A 20,394-nucleotide genomic window follows, 5' to 3' on the forward strand; every position below is an offset into this window, starting at 1 on the left:
CTGGCAGTAATAGTCTTTATTAAAAAGAAAGATGTTATTTCTTAAGATGATTTCGATGCATTCAATAATGAATGTATTGTGTTCAGTCAAATCTCCGTTATCATCACTGATAATATCCTCCATCATTCTCACTGTATCCTGTTGCGGTATGTTTGTATACAGGGATTCTATATCCAAACAGACCAGCCACTGGTTCTCCCTATCAAAATCTAATCCCTCTATTTTAGAGATCATATGGGTTGTATCTTTTATGTACGATGGTAAGGCTGCCACCAAAGGTTGTATAAAGTGGTCTAGGTACTTGCTGAGGGGTTCAGTGAGTGAATCAATTCCTGATACTATTGGCCTCATCGGTGGGTCCCTCATATTTTTGTGCACCTTAGGGAGCCCATAAAGGGCCGGTATTCTTGGATGGTCATTAATCAAGAATCTATATTCCTCATCATTGATGATATTATCCTCTTTTGCTTGATTGACTAAATCTTTCACTTTCTTTTTAAGCCCTTCCCAGTCTGTGGCGCTAGATCTTTTATAGTGTAGTCTATTGTCTAACAAAGCCTGCATCCGATTGTTGTAATCTTCGGTTGCAAGGATAATAATACTTCCCCCTTTATCTCCTGGTTTGACTGTTATCTCTTCACAATTGGACACATTTTTAAGTGCCTCTCTTTCTCCCTTGCTCACATTATTTTGTGTCCAGACCTTTGTGTCAAGCAATTTTTCTGGGCCGCTCGTCACCACTTTTTCAAATGTGTCGACCTCAGGTCCCACCATGTTTACATTTGGGGTCCAAATGGACGGAGGTTTTAGTCCTGACTTGTTGTCCTTAGGTCTCATTTCCTTGCCCTCAAAAAATCTCTTGACCCTTATTTTCCTAAACAGATCCCTAACGTCTCTCTCTATGGAAAACCTACACCCCTGTGTGCTGGGGGCGAACCCCAGTCCCTTTTCTAATACCTTGATTTCGTATTCAGTCAGCACTTTGTCAGAGAGGTTGATAATAGGGGCCTTGTGATCAATTGCCACTAGTCCCAATGTTTGTGACTCCGTGTTCTCATGTATGGCCTCCTCATTAACCCTTCCTTCTGAAAATTGCCAGGACGGCCCCTCCCCCGTGTTCTGAAACCTCTGGGTTGCCTCCTCTGTTGTCCTAAAAAAGGCTGATATTCTCTGCTGGGCCCTGCTTCCTCTTCTCTTGATCCTATCCTTATACTATTATCAGTATTTCCCTCACTCTCCGAATCTGTGCTGTTGTATGAGGTATCAGAGAATGTGACATTCTTTTTAAAGAATCTATTTCTGTTATAGTTGAATTGTCTTCCATTGTGTTCTGGTGCTATTGGTTGGTCATAATAATCCTTTTGTAGGTAAGGGTAAACCAATTCAGTCTTGAAATTAGCTATATCTTTTCTCAATTTGTTAGCCTTCTTATTTATCATATATTCTTGATACCCATTGACATCCTCTTTGATCTCCTCTAATTTCTTTCTGGCATCATCTAAGGCAGTACTTTCATTGAGTTATTTTTCTAGACTGTCAATTTCCTCTCTTTCTATGATTATTATTTCTTGAGCTGTTTCGATTATAAGTAGCATCCAGTCGCGACTGCACCTATTCGCGATTAGGGTCCAGTTCTCTTTGAATTTTTCATTCTTCACAAACAGGCCCGGTTCATTTTTGACCTGGAGCCCTTTGGGGATAATTCCCTTTCTACAGTATTGAATAATGAAATCCGAATGTAATTCGGTTCGGATAATTTTTTTTTAAAGATTCCAGAGTTTATTCCACCTTTAATCATCTTCTTTAGAAAGTGTGATGGAGTTTATATTTTTGGAATTACCTCCTATAATTTTTTTGAATTGGTCTTCAGAAAAACCAAAGGTACGTAAAGTATCCATGGTTGGCCCTAAAACTAACTCTCCAGCCACAAGAGCTGTAATGAAACTTCCAAAAGAAGAGTTTCCCAGATAAACCAGAAAGGACTGGGTATATATAGTCATAAAAAAAGGGGGGGATTGCCTTTCTGTGTTATTCAGTTTAGTTTAAACCATTAGGCAGATAGCAGATAGACTCAATCAATTTTACATGACATGGAGAAAAATATGAAATGCTAAAAGTTGTTATGGCCTTATTTCTCTGCTATTTTATTTTTTGCAAAAAACAAGTTTAAAAATTACAATACATAAATTAAAAGACAGTTTAAAACAATGTAAAAACAATCCTGAAGACAATATGCAGTTAATTGCTCTAAACAAAGATATTCTAGTTCTATACAGTTCTTAATTGATTTATAGATCTTTGTTGGCAGATATTACAGAGATTAAACATGAAATGTATAAACTAATACAATATTAAACAATATCAAAAAACATATGGAGTCCTTGTGTCGACGCGTTTCGGTGCTTTTTAGTTCGAATTTAGTAAACACCTTCCTCAGGACAAAACTTTGATAAAACCAGGTAAATTCTTTCTAAAAAGGAGAATACATGCAATTAGTCTTCAGTTTTTAATAAAAAAATAAGTTCCTATTCTCAACATGTTATGCGTCTATCTGCTGATATCACATCCATTGCATTGACTGATATCTTGAACTTACTCTTATTATATACTTGTCATAATTTTCTTAGAATACTGGACCATCAATATTACTTCCCAGGTCCTCTTTTTGGTTCTGGTTCATTTATATCAGCTGTACTTGGAGGAATATTTTCTTTATTGCTATTCTTTGGACAACAGCTGTCTGTTTTCCAGTGGTCAGGCTTTTTACAAGCACGGCAATAAGGTTTCTTCTGGCTAGAGGAAGTGTTTTGGGACCCACCCCCATCCTTGGAGGTTTGGGGCCCTGTGGGAGACTTGTCCTTAGATTTATCCCCACCCTTTTCTTGAGCCTTGGAAGTATCCTTCTTCTGGCCATTACCCTGATTCTTAGGCCTAATCCTGGTTCTGACCCATTTTTCTGCCCTCTTTCCCAATTCTTGTGGAGAGGTCAGATCTGAGTCCACCAGATGCTGGTGTAAAAGCTGGTTCTGACAATTACTTAGGATCTGCTCCCTCATAATCAAATTATACAATCCTGTAGAGTCATGTACTTTTCTGCCATGTAGCCAACCTTCCAGAGCCTTAGTAGCACAATCTACAAAATCAGTCCAGTCCTGAGTCTGAGCTTTTTGGGTGTCTCTGAACAACAACCTGTATTGTTCAGTGGTTAAGCCAAACCCATCAATAAGAGCACTCTTCAGGACAGTGTTATTTTTAGCATCCTCAGCTCTAACAGTGAGGAGCTTATCTCTCCCTTTCTCAGAAAAGGAGAGCCACAAGATTGCTGCCCACTGATCTTGGGGGACCTGCTGTACCATGCAGGCCCTCTCTAGAGCAGTTATCCATTTGTGGATATCATCCCCATCTCTGTAGGGGGGCACAATCTTACTCAGGTTTCTATGATCATAGGACCTGTCTTTATCCTTAGGGATATTCCTGCCACCAGTGGGTATCTCACCACCTAACTTCTGTTCTCTTGCCAAATCAAGTCTAGCTTGGGCCAGTGCTACTTCTTCCCTTTCTATTTGGAGATTAACAGCTCTCATCCTGGCCTTATGCTCTCTTCTCTGGGGAGAAGTCATTCCCCTCTGAGATTCTCTAGAGGCACTAGAAATGTGAGAATCTCTGGAAAGAGATCTCTCCCTTCTATTGCCTGGGAGAACTCTGGTATGTACTCTGGGAAGGGGCTGACCCTCTCCATTTCAATGTAGGTCCAAGTTGGCTTGGCTAAGCCTTGCAACTGGTACCTGAGTATCCCCTTGTTCCTTATCTGACTCTTCCTCTTCTGATTCAGGGTCTGCCTCCTCATCTTCTACTTCTGGGGTGGTGTTCTCTGTGTCTAGGGGATCCACTCCTTCTCCTGACCCTGAGGGAACTATTCTAGCTTTATCAAGATCATCCTTCTCCAGGATGGCTATCAGGATTGGAATGGTAGGGTTGGGACCCTTTCTCAGCTTCCTTGCTGTGCACATGGCACGCAAGTCCCTATGGCTGAATTTGTCATAGCTGGAGGTTGCCTGTGGAGGGTCAGCCGTCACAGGTAGAGAGCTAGCAGCTTCACCTGTGCCAGACATGACTCTAGTGAGGTGTAAGTGATGCACTTACCTACACTAAGTGTTTTCCTACTGTGTACCTTGCTAGTGAGTTGTAGTCAGGGTGTGCTAATCCCTTTTATCTACAACTACTAAGTTCAGTAGAACTTAAATATGCTAAGCTTTGTTTATATGTACCTAGGTACTAAATGTGATATTTCAATTTGATATAAAGATTGCAATGGTAAAAACAACAGCAAGCTCAAATCCGCACCGCTGCTCACCAATGTGAGAAGTTGGCCTGATGTATGATGTCCACAGTTCTGTGGGCACCTTGTATCAGTCCAAACAATCCCTTATGGTGATGGTTGTAAGTCAACCTTATAGACAAGCTATCCTAGGGGTAGCATGGACTAAGCAGCCTTAAAGGCTTAACTCAAGAGGGCATGTGAAGCCAGCTGTTTTACCATATGCAATCCTGTAATACCAAATGAAAGGACACCACACAAGTTATATATTATAAAAATATATGTATTTATTCTCAGAATAATCCCCTCTACTCTTTATGAGCAATGAAGCACAGGCGTTTAAACAAAAGCACAATATAACATATGAAAGTTGCACAATTATGGATGAGGCCGGTGGCCACTCAAACCATATATCAAACAAGCATTTACAATGCAACGGTTTCGCCTTTCAAAACGTTAGAGCTATTGACAATCTCCATGACAATTTTTTAATGTTTGAAAACTGATGAGTAAATGTCATTGTTATTTATAATAACAATAGCTTAATGTGTTGCACCCACCTTAAGCTCCGAACTGTAATAAAGATGGCGGTTGCCTGTAATTAATTTAAAAACGTGTCCCACACTGAGGTTCTAAAATGCGGTACATTCCCCCAAAAGTAAACGAACAGCAGTTTCGATGAAAACAGCAAGTATTCAATGTAATAAACACTAAGCTAATATGTACACAACAGCCAGGCGCGACGGGAATAAACATGGCTTACCTCTAAGACGCGTAATGATACCGGGCAAAGGAATACATGCACGACGGGAAACGGAGACGACAGCCAGGCACGACGGGACACAGAAAGCCTAAAAAACATTAAAAGCAGAGTCAAAATAGCTTAACTCTAAAAAAAAAAAAGTTGCTAAAAATAAATAATAAACACGGCTTACCTCTAAGACGCGTAATGAACACCAAAACCAAATGCCGTGACGAAAAAAGGGGCGGGTGATGAAAAAAGGGGGCGGGACTTTAAAAAAGGCACGGGAACGCCCCCGATTCGCGTCCTGAGGGGGAAAGAGTGACGAACAACAATGTCTTCCAATGGCCAGCCTCCATTTATGGAGCTAGCCAATGGCAGACAAAGGCGGGACGTAGACAAGGGCGGGACATAGCCACATAGTGTACATCAACAGATTTCGCCTGCGCGAACGCTGCTGCGCAGCGGACGCCAGGCGAAACCTAAAAAGTGGTATAACAATCACTATTCGATCAGTGGTAAGGCCTAGGGCCTTGGGAATCGCTTGGACTACGAGGGTCTAACAATTGTTAGGACGGGAGTAGCCCGCGGGATTCGGGTGCAGTGCCTAAACCACACGCATGCACCAATGCAAAGTCAATGGTGCGTAAAAGTTATCGAGTTACAGTTTTAAGAGTCTTCCGACTGGACTAGAAGGACAAAACTTTAGACTTAGACGCTAGAGGTGTAAACCACTACAGGAGCGCCGGCGTTCAAGAGTTACCTCACCCACAGGAAGCGGGTGCACAGGTGCAAAGATGTGTCGGGTTTTGTCAAGCAGTTCTATGGTGCCTGGAGATGAAGATGCTGCAGGCGTCCAGAAGAGAAGTGTCCGGTGCGATCCAAGGGTGGATCGAAGTTGAAAAATACCTGAAATCAGAGGGGACAGAGTCTGGGTCACTAGCCAGTGACCAGGAAGGCACCAGGAAGGAACCAGGCAATGTCGGGCGCAATCAGGTTGTTGTCGTGAAGCTTGTCTCCGCTGCCACGTGGACTCTGGGGCACCGAGGATGTCCTGGAGTGGATTACGAGCTGTCCCATGAAGGCTCTCGCTGTCGGCGGTGTCGGCTTCCGGATCGGAGTGCAAAGATGTGTCGGGTTTCGTCACGCAGTTCTACGGTGCCTGGAGATGAAGATGCTGCAGGCGTCCAGAAGAGAAGTGTCCGGTGTGATCCAAGTGTGGATCTGAAGAAGTGAAGACCTGAAAGCAGAGGGGACAGAGTCTGGGTCACTAGCCAGTGACCAGGAAGGAACCAGGCAATGTCGGGCGCAATCAGGTTGATGTCGTGAAGCTTGTCTCCGCTGCCACGTGGACTCTTGGGCACCGAGGATGTCCTGGAGTGGATTACGAGCTGTCCCATGAAGGCTCTCGCTGTCTGCGGTGCCGGCTTCCGGATCGGAGTCAACAAACCTTGGCAAAGGCAACCCACACAGGATTCGAAGATCGCTTAACACTCGGACCAGCAAAGTCAGAGCGGGTGCGCCTTTTCAGGGGAGCGAGGGCCAGTCTGGAGCAACCAGACCAGCTGTGTAAATTCAAAGGTTCGTCGGTTCTGAGGCCACTAGCCAACGGACAAGCGACCGGACCAATGCGTCGAGCAGGAAAATGCAAAAGGGCCCCACGCAGCACTCAAGGAGTGTGGAGGGGTGAGCTTCGGTGCAAAAGCTGCTCGGGGATGGAGCTTCTCACGCTCCAATGCACAGCTTCGAGGGAGCCTCGGATGCTGCACGGTCAGTGCTTTGTAGTTTTTTCAAGATGGCCGCTCCCACGCTTCAGGTCGCCTCCACGGGTCTCAGCTCTGCATAGACTGTGGATCGGGCTGTTGGAAGGCAGGATCGCTGGCTCTTGTCGATCTCTGTTGCTCGAGTTCCAGCGGGAACTGCAACAAAGCAAACGTCGAGGGGCTGGATGGTGCCTGTTTGCACAGGGTGGTCACTCCTTGACCACAAGGGAGATTCTTCAGTCTTCCACGTCGAGTGGGATGTCGAAGGGTCCAGAGTTTCGTTTCATAAGTTTCAGTCAGGATAATCCGATGTGCATTGGCACTGCTCCCACCTATATTCCAAATCTGGGGGCTGGATTACCTGCTAGGTCCCTCCTATGGGTGGGACCCAGGAAGGGGGTGGTTACACACCTTTCCCTTTGTCCAGTTTCGCGCCAGGACTATGGCAGGATGGCCCCAGAACCGGTTTGACTGGAATCTGCCCAGGGACGTCTTGTGCGCCCCAGGCAGTGTTTAGTTTCTTTCAACCCTCCCTGCTACAGTCCACTATCTCCTGTCTGGGGTGGTGTGACACCTCCCTGTGACAGGAGATCCTTTGATCAAGCGTCCTCTGCCAAGTTTTGGTCAGCAGCTGGAGGCCAGACTTGTGTCTGTGGCAGCAGCATCCATTTTGTGATGCTGGGGCTCTGGTTAGAATTAACCGCGTTTTCAGTAAAGTAACATGTCTTCTTCCTCTAGAAGGGTGGAATGCTACCCCCGTCTCCAGAACTGGGGAGGGGGTAGTATTCCAAAGTGTATGACACCAAACACGACATGTTTTGATAAAGCCAAACCAAAGTTAGCATTAACTGCGAGGATTATAATGCACTTAAGAGTATATGGTATGGCAGTATCACTAGAACAGCTATAAGGAAATGGTTCCGAAAGCTGCAGACAGGCTCAGCTCATGCTAGAGCACCATCTCACATAAAACCAAGCACTCTGCCTCCAGGATTGTTAAGGCCTGCCATAGGAGTGACTGATCGGTATATATGTGTCCAGATATAGGTTTAGATATAGGTATACTATATCTAAGCAAGGGGTGATTACACCACCTTGCCCCAGCTGAGGGATCAGCCAGTTGTGTCGATTTAAGGACCAGCCAGAGGTGGCAAAAGATATGCTGCAGCCCCTGGTAGGCCTTGGATGCCCCTATGCCCTGGGCACCTATAGTGCACTGTACAGGGGCTGACAAGGAGTCCAGTACCAAATTGGTGATGTACCTAAAGTACATGGAGTCCATTTAAAGAGAGAGCAGATAGCCTGGGAGCCTGATTAGCAGGATCCCAGGCCAACTAAGTCGAAAACCAGCTAAACACTAGGCAAAAAATCTGGGGTAACCATAGTCAGGTACCCACCCTCCTACACCTGCTCAGCAGACACGGGTAGCAAGTACACGAGTGGGAACTTCATCCCCAAGTTCTTCTTCCCTACGTTCAAAACTGAGGTTTTCCACTGATAGATCTGTTTGCCACAGTGCACAACGCAAAATGCCCAAACTCTGCAACCAGGTTCCCACACCCAGCATCCGAAGGCAATGCCTATGGGCGATTTGGTCAGGGATATTTGCTTACGCTTTTCCGCCTCTCCTGCTAATTACATTACTAGTTCGGAAGCTCAGACAAATGTCCCTCACTGATCTTAATAGCCCCACATGTTCTCGTCAACCTTGGTACTCTCATCCTTAGAACTCTCAGTGGTTCCACATCAAAAGCTACATCTCACACCTTGTCTCCTCACTCAGAGCCATTGAGAAATCAGACATCCAATTTCCAGAGAACTCAACCTAGCGATTTGGCTCCTGAAGTCATAGAGTTTGGTTATTTACAACTACCACCAGACTGTATGAATATTCTCAAGGAAGCTAGAAAGCCAGTACTAGAGCATGTTATGCAGCAAATGGAAACGTTTTGTCACCTATTGTAACAACAACAATATCAATCATCTTGATGCTTTTGTGCAGAACATCATTTGTTATCGGTTGGATTTACAGCAATGTGGATTAACTTACACATCCATTTGTTTACACCTGGGAGTCGTAGCTGCATACTTGCAAAATAGACAACACCTATCTCTCTTCAGAGTACCAGTGATTAAAGCCTTCATGGAAGGATTAAAAAGGGTTATACCGCCAAGTATTCCCCCCTGCCCCCGAGTGGAACTTAAACATAGTCCTTACAAGGCTAATGGGCCCGCCTTTTGAACCAATGCACAAATGTCAGTTACAATTCCTATCATGGAAAGTTGCTTTCCTCATAACGATAAACTCACTAAGGAGAGTTGATGAACTTCAGGCATTACCTATACAAGAGCCTTTCTTTCAACTTCACAAAGATTGAGTGGTTCTACGTACCAATCCTAAATTTCTCCTTAAAGTAGTTTCTGCTTAGGGGTAATTCATGTGCGAAATCAAATTAAAATAACATTAGCATTTTCATTATTAATTGAACCATCGTAATTCATGTATAGAATTTATGTGCTTCAATGATAATAGAATCAGATAAAAGTAATTAGCAGTATAAGCACATTGAACAAAATAAATAGTTCCACCATCTTTCTAAAACAATGTACATATGCAAGCATAGAACAACTGTATGTAGCTTTTTCCTACAAAGCTTTCTGTGTGTCTGTCTCCCATTCCCTGTAGGAAGAGTTTGTAGCTCCCCGTTCTAGAAGAGTCGGTCAAGAAGGAGCACACTGCATTGAATAATTTCTTGGTATGCACTTTTTATTAGTATTACAGGAAATCACAATGATTGATTGTCTCTTTTATACTCTTCTTTCCCACAGGGTCTTCCACTTCAGTCCCTTAGGTGAGCCTCGGCCGCCGTCGTCCCTCGGACAGAAGAAAAAGACTCAGGTAAGTGTTTTTGCTTTATGGTTTAGTCAAGGGAGGATGTGAGGGATAAATAATAGCTATGCATAAATGGGAAGGGAGCGAGTAGAGGTTGGAGTAACCAAAAGAAAAAGAGTAGCCGATGATTTCTGCGTTTGTCTTTCTTTTCCGTCTCACTTATTTCCTTTTACCTGGGTCCCTTTCACCCCTCAACCTACCCTCCCGTCACTCTTTGACTCAGCCCCTTTCCAAAAGCCCCGTAGACCCCTACGCACCTGGAAGAGCCACGTCACTCCGGGGCCGTGGCGTGGTGACTCCACGTCCTTCAGTGAGGTCTGGTAGTAGATCATGCCTCCAGGTATTCCGAGGCTATTCCCCTCAGGACTACCACTGCCCCTGCAGTGGCCAGGGCCCTCATTAGCATCTTTACCAGGGTGGGCTTCCCTAAGGAGGTGGTGTCATACCGAGGTACCAACTTCATGTCTGGCTACTTAAAACACATGTCGAAGGAGTGTGGCGTGAATTACCGGTTTACTACCCTCTACCACCCACAATGTAATGGCTTTATTATTATTATTTTTTTTAGAACTTTATTTTAATTTTGTCAACATACAACCTGGCAGTCAGTATACATAGACATATCATACCAATATGTTCTACGTCAGTAGGTTAATCAAGAAGCAGTCAATAATTACACTTGCACTTATCTGCTTTCCCATTCTCCAGGTGATCAATAAGTGTCCCATTCCCCTAATTGAGAATGTACCTTACAATTGTCATGTGGAGACACCTCCCTGCTCATCCCCAGTGTCGTAGTGTTCTGCCTTATCAATTTCAGAGCCAGAGTCTGAATCTGTGTCTGTTGTCACTCGGGAAGAAGGAGCGAATATGCTACTTACCAGTATGCATCTGTTCTTGGCATGTAGGGCTGCTGACATTCATATCTTTAGCATAGATCGCCGCCTAGTGTTGGGTCCGGATGATTGCACATTGTTGTCTTGGAAGAGTCTTCGAAGTATCACGAGATAGGTGGCTCCTCCCCTGGACTACAGTGCGCATGGGCATCGACTCCATCCTCAGATTGTTTTTAGCCATTGTGGCAAAGATGGAGTGTAACACTGTGAGTGATGACCATGCTAAGAGTAATTGTAATTGCTGCTGCCGCTACAGGCGCCGGGGAGGAGGGCGGACGATATGAATGTTAGCAGCCCTACATGCCAAGAACAGATGCATACTGGTAAGTAGCATATTCGGTTCGAGGCATGTGGGCTGCTGAATTCATATCAAGTGTGTGAAAATACACTGGCCAAGCAAGCTCAAAAATATAAGGAAAGAGGATATCCATCAGAGACATTGCACAAACAAATGGATAGAGTCCTGCAAATGGACAGAATGGAATTACTGAAACCCCAGAAAAGAACGACGCAAAATAGAATGGTATTTGTAACTAAATACACTACCCAATCACCCAGAATTAAAGACATCATCAACAAAAGGTGGGAACTATTATCCACGGAACGGGATTTCAACGGATTGTTTAAAGAACTGCCATTACATGCATACACAAGAGGGTCAAATTTAAGAGAGAAACTAAAACACAGACCACTACCAATAACGTCTTCAACAAACAAGGGAACAATGAGATGTCTTAACTGTACAAATTGTAATAACGTGATTACAGGAAGCACATGTACTCATCCAAACACAGGAAAACTGATACACCTAAGACACACCAGTGATTGTAACACGCAGAACGTTGTGTATGGGATTAAATGCCCATGTGGCAAAATGTATGTAGGGAAGATGGAACGGAAGATAAAAACACGGATAACGGAACATAAGAGCAGGATTCGCAACGAAAATATGACTTCACCATTGGTTCAACATTGGAAGCAGGAAAAACACAGCATCTCCCAATTAAGATTTTTAGTGATTGAACAGGTACAAATCAAACTGGGAATTGACAACCATCAAAGATTAATGCAGCGGGAAATATTTTGGATTAAATATCTTAACACAATGGTGCCAACAGGCCTTAATGAGAAATATGATTTAGCTTGTTTTCTATAGAGAGAACCATAGAATTAATTACCATACTTGAAATAAGCCTACAGAACTTTGAGCAATTTATAGTGCATGTATACGATAATTTAATCTTGTGAACTTTTGAAGAGAAAATAACCATTTGGACACTGAATTTACAGATGATCGTATAATGAGTATGTATAAATGATAAGCATCTGAGATCAAACAACTCACACATAACATGAGTCCAGCATATCACAACATATGACAATTTATCCATTGGGCAAGCCAATAATGACAGGAGGTTGAAGCAATGATTTATTGTATAAAACATAGCCACACGTGGACAATGTACATGGGTCTAACACTAAATTTTTATATATCATTTAAAAACATACTTAGAGCCCAATTTATGATACCCGTACATGCAACCTCATGAGAGTTAAATTGGTATCACGGATAGATATTAAGGCAGTGGTATGAGCGTTAAGTATCCATCGTCGTATAGACATGACCTATAAACAGGCAGTCCATCCCCAAAAATCTTTCTATGATTTTCTATGGCCATGAGATCCAAATACGAAACAATACGGTGTATTGGCGATTATTGTGAAAAAGAACTTCGAATAGTGCAGACAGTAACCATGAAAGCACAGCAAAAACGTTGTATTTTACCATACTAAGATGGCGCTAGGATATTTCCAGGGAGAGTTCTAAAGCTTATAGACAGTCCGTTTTTTATTTTTACCACTACGCTAACACGCGGAGATGGCGGAGTTCATGTAATCGTTTCTTCATGCGGAGCGAGGAGATAGATCATACCACAGGGTAGCGGACCTTGGATAATTGAGGAGACAGGAAAGAATTTAACAGGTACGAATAGAAGGGCCAACAGGGGTGGTAGGCTGATAGACTTGTATACACCATAGTAACCGCGAGGTCCTATCATTGTTTTTTCAGAGCAACAAGTTAGTGAAGACAAGGTACGAACATGTCATTCTTTATTTTGGCGAAGTTCAGCTGCTGTATAGAAATTAGAAATAAACACTTACAGTCGTAAATTTTTTGTTACAGAGCATTGCAGTGCAGACGAAGAAGTATGTAACTATACCAGGACATGACAATTCAGTCATAACATTTTCAGGTAGTCAGCTAAATATGGCCTCATTTTATTTTATTTACACAGAAAACCAGTGGCAATAGTTGGATATTGGCACAAACAACACCACACAACAGGTGTTATCAGGTAGGCACATTTTCATCTACATTCAAGCGAACCCCCATGTACAATATAGAACACAACACTTACATCATGTTATTTTATATTTTACAGAATTGCCCCTGATGAAGGCACTAAACAGTGCCGAAATGCATTGGGCTTCACAAGAAGAAATGTTTAAAAGCAACATGTGCAATATTGAAATGTACTAATGTAAATATGACATTATGAAAGTAAATGTACGTTGTCATGTATAATGTTGATAACAAGAGGAAATGAATAAGTGCAAAAATATGATTAAAATGTTGATATAAACAACAAGGATAAGAGTTCATGTAAAGAATTGGTAAAAATATGAACTAAGTAAGGTGCGGAGCACCAGGTGAACAGTGCGCGATCAGGTGGGCTACAATACCCATCATAACTCAGTATTGATTTAAGGACTGACAACCCTTCAGAATCGCAGCACCAATAGATAAGGATTAATCCAAGAGGGGGAAAAAAATGGAGTGCTCCCCACGAACCCAATAACTATAATCATAACTTTGTCAACTTAATGAGGAGGCACCCAAAGAAACGACGATGCAGTTTGACACAATAACAGGAATAACAGACAACAGGGCCAATACACTGGCCTATACAAATGACCAGGCAGATCAAATTTATTCACTAATAAAGGAAGTACAAAACATGGACGTACATGGAGGTTCAATAACCCAACAACTAAAACAGCTTGAATACCTAACTCGGCGACAAGTAAACCAAAGAATGCATGCTTCAACACTCATACAATACCATAAAGCAAAGCGTATCCCTAGAGGTCTTCGTTTATCCATAAAACCAATGTTGTTTTGTTTCAATCTGAACTCAAAATTTATGGACAAGTAGTATGGCATACTGAATAAGTGCTCCTTAGATCTCATTCTACTCATTATAGAGGAATTGGCCAAAACCATACGAGATTTAGAAGAGGAAATCTACTCACTTAAAACAGAACTGGAAACAAGGATGGAAACTGATACTTGGAAGATCAGCCTGGATGGAATTAACTTGAAATTGGACAAATATGAAAGAGAGCTACAAGAAGGAAAGCTACGCAAATATAAATGAGACACCATAGATTACAAGCTTAATGAGGTGTATACATGGGCAGACATTTATGCTCGGCGACAGTTTATCCCCAGGAAAACAACGACAACTGCACACTCGTCGGAGGAGAGCTTAGTAACAGAGAAGGAAACATCTATTCGAAGAGGACCAGTAAAAACAACACAAGACGGCATGATATTAACTACAGATGGCAGTCAACAAGCAACAACAAGTAGAGATGTGGCTTTTTTGTCACAGGGACAGGACCAAGGGCAACCACCAACGAAACAAACAGAAACAACAACCACAGGCGAAAAACAAGACGAGGGAGGGGCAGGAAAATCTCTACGAAGTGGACGACAAGTAGTCTAATAATTAATATCTCCTCGACACCATTAACTCAACAACAAATAATGACTTTAAACAAAGGTCTTTCATTCGTACCAACGACGGCAACAAATGAGTTAGAAACTGAGGGTGCGTTTTTTAGATTCATGCGAACACTAAAACTTAGACACTACTTTGAGAATGTGGCAGAACCAGGAGACCACCAGGATGAGAACACAGAGAGACAATTCAAACCGAAGAGTGTGTACCAAGCCCCAGTATCGCACAAAATGTTGGACACATTTGAGATAATGGTGAAAAATATCTTCAATCACTGGATTATGGCAAAATACGACATAACAACTTGACCAAGAGTGAACAAAATATTGTGAATAACTTGGCAAATGACAAGACACTCACCATACAACCGGCAGACAAGGGGGGAGCCCTTGTAATAATGGATACACACTTTTATGAACATAAGATCAATGAACATGTGGCAGATGCAAATACTTATTTACTGTTACCATCAGACCCTACAACTAGGCTCCAAACGATGCTGGATGGAATTTTGCAAACAGCCAAAGTCAATGAATGGATAAATGACCAAACAGTGGCATTTTTAACAGAGAAAAACCCAAGAAGACCAAGATTGTATATGATCCCTAAGATCCATAAGCATCCTACCAATCCACCGTTAAGACCTATCGTTTCGGGATGTGGGTCAATATTTGACCCCCTCGGACGATACATTGATCATTTCCTACAGAAATTCGTGCAACAATGGGGGTCCTACATCAGGGATACCACGCATTTTTTTGAATCAGCTGACGTGGATACAAGAAGGATTCCAAAAGCATTGGATAATGCGCACCATAGACGTGGTCGCACTTTATACGTCAATACCACATCATGCTGGGCTTGAATCTGTGGTAAATAAATAAATAATACCTCTATTTTTGACTAGATATATAATAACAGATAGCTCAATAAATAAGAGTCAAGATTCGAGGAAGCTGGAGTTTGCAGGTTTAATACAGCATAAAGGACAGGAACAGGACAACCTGCACGGGCAAGATCTGGGATGGCTAGCAACTTTTAATAACAGTGCACAAGCATATATAGTTAAACAAAATACATGATGTTCAATACAATAGGCGTAGCAGTGGGCAGGGCCTGTAGCAGTCGCGAAAGATAAGGCAGAAAGTAGGTGTAACAAGAGGCGTGAACAGGGCGTATACATAGACATGTGATGTAAACGTAACAGAATATGTCATAAATGGGGCGGAAACATGGAGGGGGCTACCTAAGGAGCCGGGACCTCTAACCTAGTGGTGCGCGCAAACTGGCAATGACGTGTTACTAGGAGAAGCTGGGGGCTATGACTTCTGCGCTAGAAGAAGAGACTGAAGTCTGGAGAGTCAGAGCGACATGTACCTAAACACTATCTAGTATCTGGTGTTTAGAGAACATGTTGATAGAATCCAAAAGTTATCAGGGTAAAGGCTAACAGACTCTAAGACTGGTGCATGCATTATTCTACATGTAGTGCGTGTTGAGGAATATTAACTGACCATTAATACAGTATTTCTCTTACATGGAGACGTAAAGGCTAGACTGTGACGGAAACTATTGATGCGATTCAGTAGCTTAGGAATGCAGAGAAGGAGAGCTGGACTGATAACTGGAATCATAACATACTCTTGGCAGACTGGCAGGCAAAGCCAGGCCGAGCCGGGCACTGTGAGGCATGAAGTAAGTGAAGGGTCAGGGATACAGGTGGGGGCTGTATCGCTCCTCGGAGAGGGTTCAGGAGACAGGAGCTGAATCTGAGTCCGGGCCCTTTTGAGGCCTAGAAACGGGGACTTTACAATGAAATAACGTGCACACTGTGAAACGTGGCAACGTAGCTTTACATAGGCCTAATACTCGTAGCTTTCACGAGAACTGGAAACTGGCATACTAGAGTTGGACACAACTGTAATTGCATCTTTAATCGATCATGGGGAATACATATGCATATTAATCATGCACACATAACATAACATGGGGAACACGTAGGGACACAGAACATGGCAAAATTTACTTTTCCACATTCCCTCCTTGTCACTACGTTTCCATCAGGAAACATCAATATTCATGATACCATCTATCATTTCATACAGTATCATTTGCTCGTCCCGAATTGTCTTGGAACGGGATCTAGGACGGGACTTGGGACTAGGAATACAAGAGGTAGCACAAATGCCGCAAATCGCAGGGCCACATTGTATACAGAGGCAGCAACAGAATATGATCGCTACTGCAATACCTAGAAATGACAATATTTTCCATCCCCAGGCAGAAATTATACTCCAAAACCAACCGGACCATGTCCAGGTGCCTGGATTCTGGTGTAACTGATGGGCAATTTTATGAAGTCTGGTTATAGCTGAATAAACAGACGGCGCGTTATTAGGAATGAAAATGCAGCAACTAGATCCGATGACTCTACATTCTCCTCCTCTATCGGCCAGTATGACGTCAAGAACGAGACGATTCTGGAGCACGACAAATCTCATAGCAGATTGCTCTTCGGTTAAGTTACCTAGAGCAGAGGCAGTCTCATTCACCACCGCTTCAAGGGTTCTGGTTAATCTACGAATTGACTTACTATTCTGGACAGGTCCTATGAAGAAGAAGAATCCTCTATTGAAATCTGTATACTGTTCTAGAGCAGTTTCAGTTTGATCGACAATCGGGGACTCGATCTCCCTTCTATGTCTAATGTGTACTAGATGTGTGTTTCTATGATAATCGGATGGGGCTAGAAAAACTGGTGGCAGTAGGAAGGCAATGTAACAGGTTCCCTCCCAATCGAGGGGCAGACGAACATATGCGGTCTGACCACAAACAAAATAAGAATGACGTGAAGCTTTGAAAATAGATTTCCCACTGTCACTATACTTGACAATAGTAGTACAATCACTATGTCCTACATGTACAGAACCATTATTTCTGACACATAATTCGCCTTTGACTGGTAGTACTGAAATAGCAGGTAAGTCTGGAGTAGGGTCAGACTGAACATTCAGGACCATAAAATTCGAAGAATAATTACCCAAATTATAAACTTCATTTTCTAGATCTAACCCTGTTCTGTGGGGAAGACCTTGCTTGTCTGGAAAACATGTACTGTTCAGAAGGGACATATCATTTGAAGATGACGTTAACATGGACCAGGCTCCACATGAACCATTATGTGAAAACGGATAAGGAAACAGTGGCAGAACTCCCTTCGGTGTCTGGAAAGGGGGGAGTCGACCACACACCCAACAATTAGTGGCATTGCTGGTCTGGTGTGAATAATGTAACATACGGATAAATGTATTGTTGCGCATAGCAAGACGATAGGATAGTTCGTGAGGAGGCAGATCACTAAACGTGTGCTCTACTGTAGCATTAGAAAACTTATTTACATGAGAAATTGGAAAACATAGATGAAATGCATAACTCGTGCAGGTAACCATCAAGCTTAAAAATAATATAAAACTTAGAAAAACGATACATCGGATTGAGTTTTGACTAACTCTCTCACTATGGGGGTCTATTTCATACATGTCAGATACCTGTCTAACCGTTTCACCCAGGGGGACTTAGACAATTAAACTGGCTGACTTATTTTACTAGACCGAAGTTTCTGTTTATACTCCTGCTGCGGAGTTTTCTCTAACAGGGGAGGATTTGAATCAAAGTCAATTGCGGGACAGTCCTTGATAAAAGTGTCTGTAGAAATGTTATTTAAAGTTTTAGGTCTTAGTCCGTGAAATTTCTTAACATGCGACAGATGCACCCAGCCTTTTCTGCCTTCCAACTTCACGGCTGTGCGGGTGGTCAAAAGGACTAACTTTGGCTCCTTCCAGCGAGGCTCCAGCGGACTTGAACGATCAAAATTTCGGATTAAGACCAGGGTGCCGGGAAGGATCTCGTGTGGCTTGACTTCAGTATTGTCGGGAAATGCAGCGGCAACCTGTGAACGACAAGAGTGTAGGGCAGACATCAAGGAAGCTAGGTAATCTGTCAGCATATTACTGGAAACATCTGTAATACTTCGGGGTCTAGGTGTACCCCACACGTTCGGGGGGCGGCCGAATACGACCTCATAAGGGGACAGACCTGATCTGGAATGTGCGACCATGCGCATATAAAACAAAGCAACTGGCAAGGCAACTAACCAGTCTACACCTTTTTCTTGACAGATTTTGGCAATGCGGATTTTCAAGGTTTGATTATGTCTCTCTACGAGACCGGCTGCTTCTGGATGTCGTACACAATGGAACTTCCACTGGTACCCTAACAAAAGGGAAACGTGCTTCATTAGTTCAGATGAGAAGGGCTGGCCGTTATCAGAATACACGACCCTAGGGAGTCCATAGCGGGGGAAATATTCACGAACCAACTGCTTGGCAGTGGTCGCGGCTGTGTAATCTGGGACTGGATATGCTTCTGTCCACCTGGACAAAGCGCATACAACTACAAGGACATACTTGAAACCTCGACATCGCTCCATCTGAATATAATCCATCTGGAGGACTTCAAAAGGGTGGTCAGGAGGCTGGAATCCACCTTGTTCCACCGGGACACTTTTACCTGGATTGAACTGGCAACATATCATACAGGTACGGACTTTCTGCTTGGCTGCAGCTCGTAAATGCTTGTTAAACCAAATGTTCTGGATACTGTCTAACATAGCTTTTTCTCCTAAGTGTGCTGGACTATGTGCGGTATTGATAATGACTTGAACCATTGAGTCGGGGAGAAACCATGTGGCTTTTCCCTTCGTCAACCATCCCTGATCTGTCTGGACCCCTCCTTGTTCGGGCCATTTCTTGATTTCTTCGGGAGTAGCATGTAACTGGATATCTATGACATCTTGAGTAGGGTCCTTAACTGTCATACAAGTAGTCTGATCTGGAGTGGATGTCGGTGTCTTGTTAACTGGTATGTCTGGTGTCTGAGCTGTAAGCTTGGCTGTTCGATCTGCTAGATCATTACCTTGGGAAATAATGTCAGTAACTTTAGTATGTGCTTTGCACTTCATGATAGCGATAGATGTCGGTAAATGTATTGCATCTAACAGAGCTTGAATAAGGAAACCATGCTGAATCTTGGTTCCATGAGAAGTCATGAAACCTCTCTCCTGCCAGAGCACTCCGAAGTCGTGTACGACTCCGAATGCGTAGCGTGAATCTGTGTAAATATTAACTTTCAGGTTCTTGGCGTGTATGCAGGCTTGTGTCAGAGCAACTAGCTCTGCTGCTTGAGCGGACAGGGTGTCAATACGGTGTGTTTCGATAACTTCAGTGTCAGTAGTCACTGCATACGCGGCTACTAGTTCTCCTGTACTCGTTCTCATACATGAACCATCCACATAAAGTGTCAGGTCGGGATCTGGTAATGGAATATCTGTCAGATCTTGTCTTGGCTTAGTCATAGTGTTAACTACTTCCACACAGTCATGTGTGGCAGGATTTGAAGTAACTGACGGTAACAGTGTAGCAGGATTTAGAACGTTGCAGCGTCTGATTTGTATGTGTGGCTGGAACAGTGTCAGTTCATAACCTGTCAAACGTGCAATTGTCAAGTGTTGAGTCTGTGTTCGGTTTAAAAGAACTTCCACGGAGTGTGGAACTTGTACTGTCAAGGAGTGTCCTAATACTATGGAATCACTTTGTCTGATAGCTAGTGCTGTGGCTGCAACTGACTTGAGGCACGCAGGCAGAGCCTGGGCTACTGGATCTAGTGTGCTTGAAAAATAAGCACAGGGCTTGTATTGTCCGGCTTGATCTTGTGTGAGAACAGATAATGCTGTACCATCACGTTCTGTGACAAAAAGTGTGAAAGGCTTACTGTAGTTCGGTGTAGCTAGAACGGGAGCTTGGCATAAAGCTTTCTTTAACTCATTGAAACTAAGTGTATGTTCAGATGTCCAAGGGAGGACAGTCGATACGGCTGCCTCCTGTGTCGTTAACTGTATCAGTGGCTTGGCTAGAAATG

General features: G+C 43.2%; 1 long non-coding RNA gene across 7 annotated transcripts in view; it reads left to right on the top strand.

The window, feature by feature from the left end:
- Positions 1 to 20,394, top strand: part of LOC144806596 (uncharacterized) — a 394,727-nt gene that overhangs the window by 57,102 nt on the left and 317,231 nt on the right. For all 7 annotated transcript variants that reach the window (XR_013605842.1, XR_013605841.1, XR_013605844.1 and 4 more), the window contains exon 4: positions 9,653 to 9,722. This is a non-coding gene — a long non-coding RNA (uncharacterized LOC144806596). The remainder of the gene's footprint in view (positions 1 to 9,652; positions 9,723 to 20,394) is intronic.

Source organism: Lissotriton helveticus, assembly GCF_964261635.1.
Source record: "Lissotriton helveticus chromosome 1_1 unlocalized genomic scaffold, aLisHel1.1 SUPER_1_unloc_9, whole genome shotgun sequence".
Taxonomy (NCBI): Eukaryota; Metazoa; Chordata; class Amphibia; order Caudata; family Salamandridae; genus Lissotriton; species Lissotriton helveticus.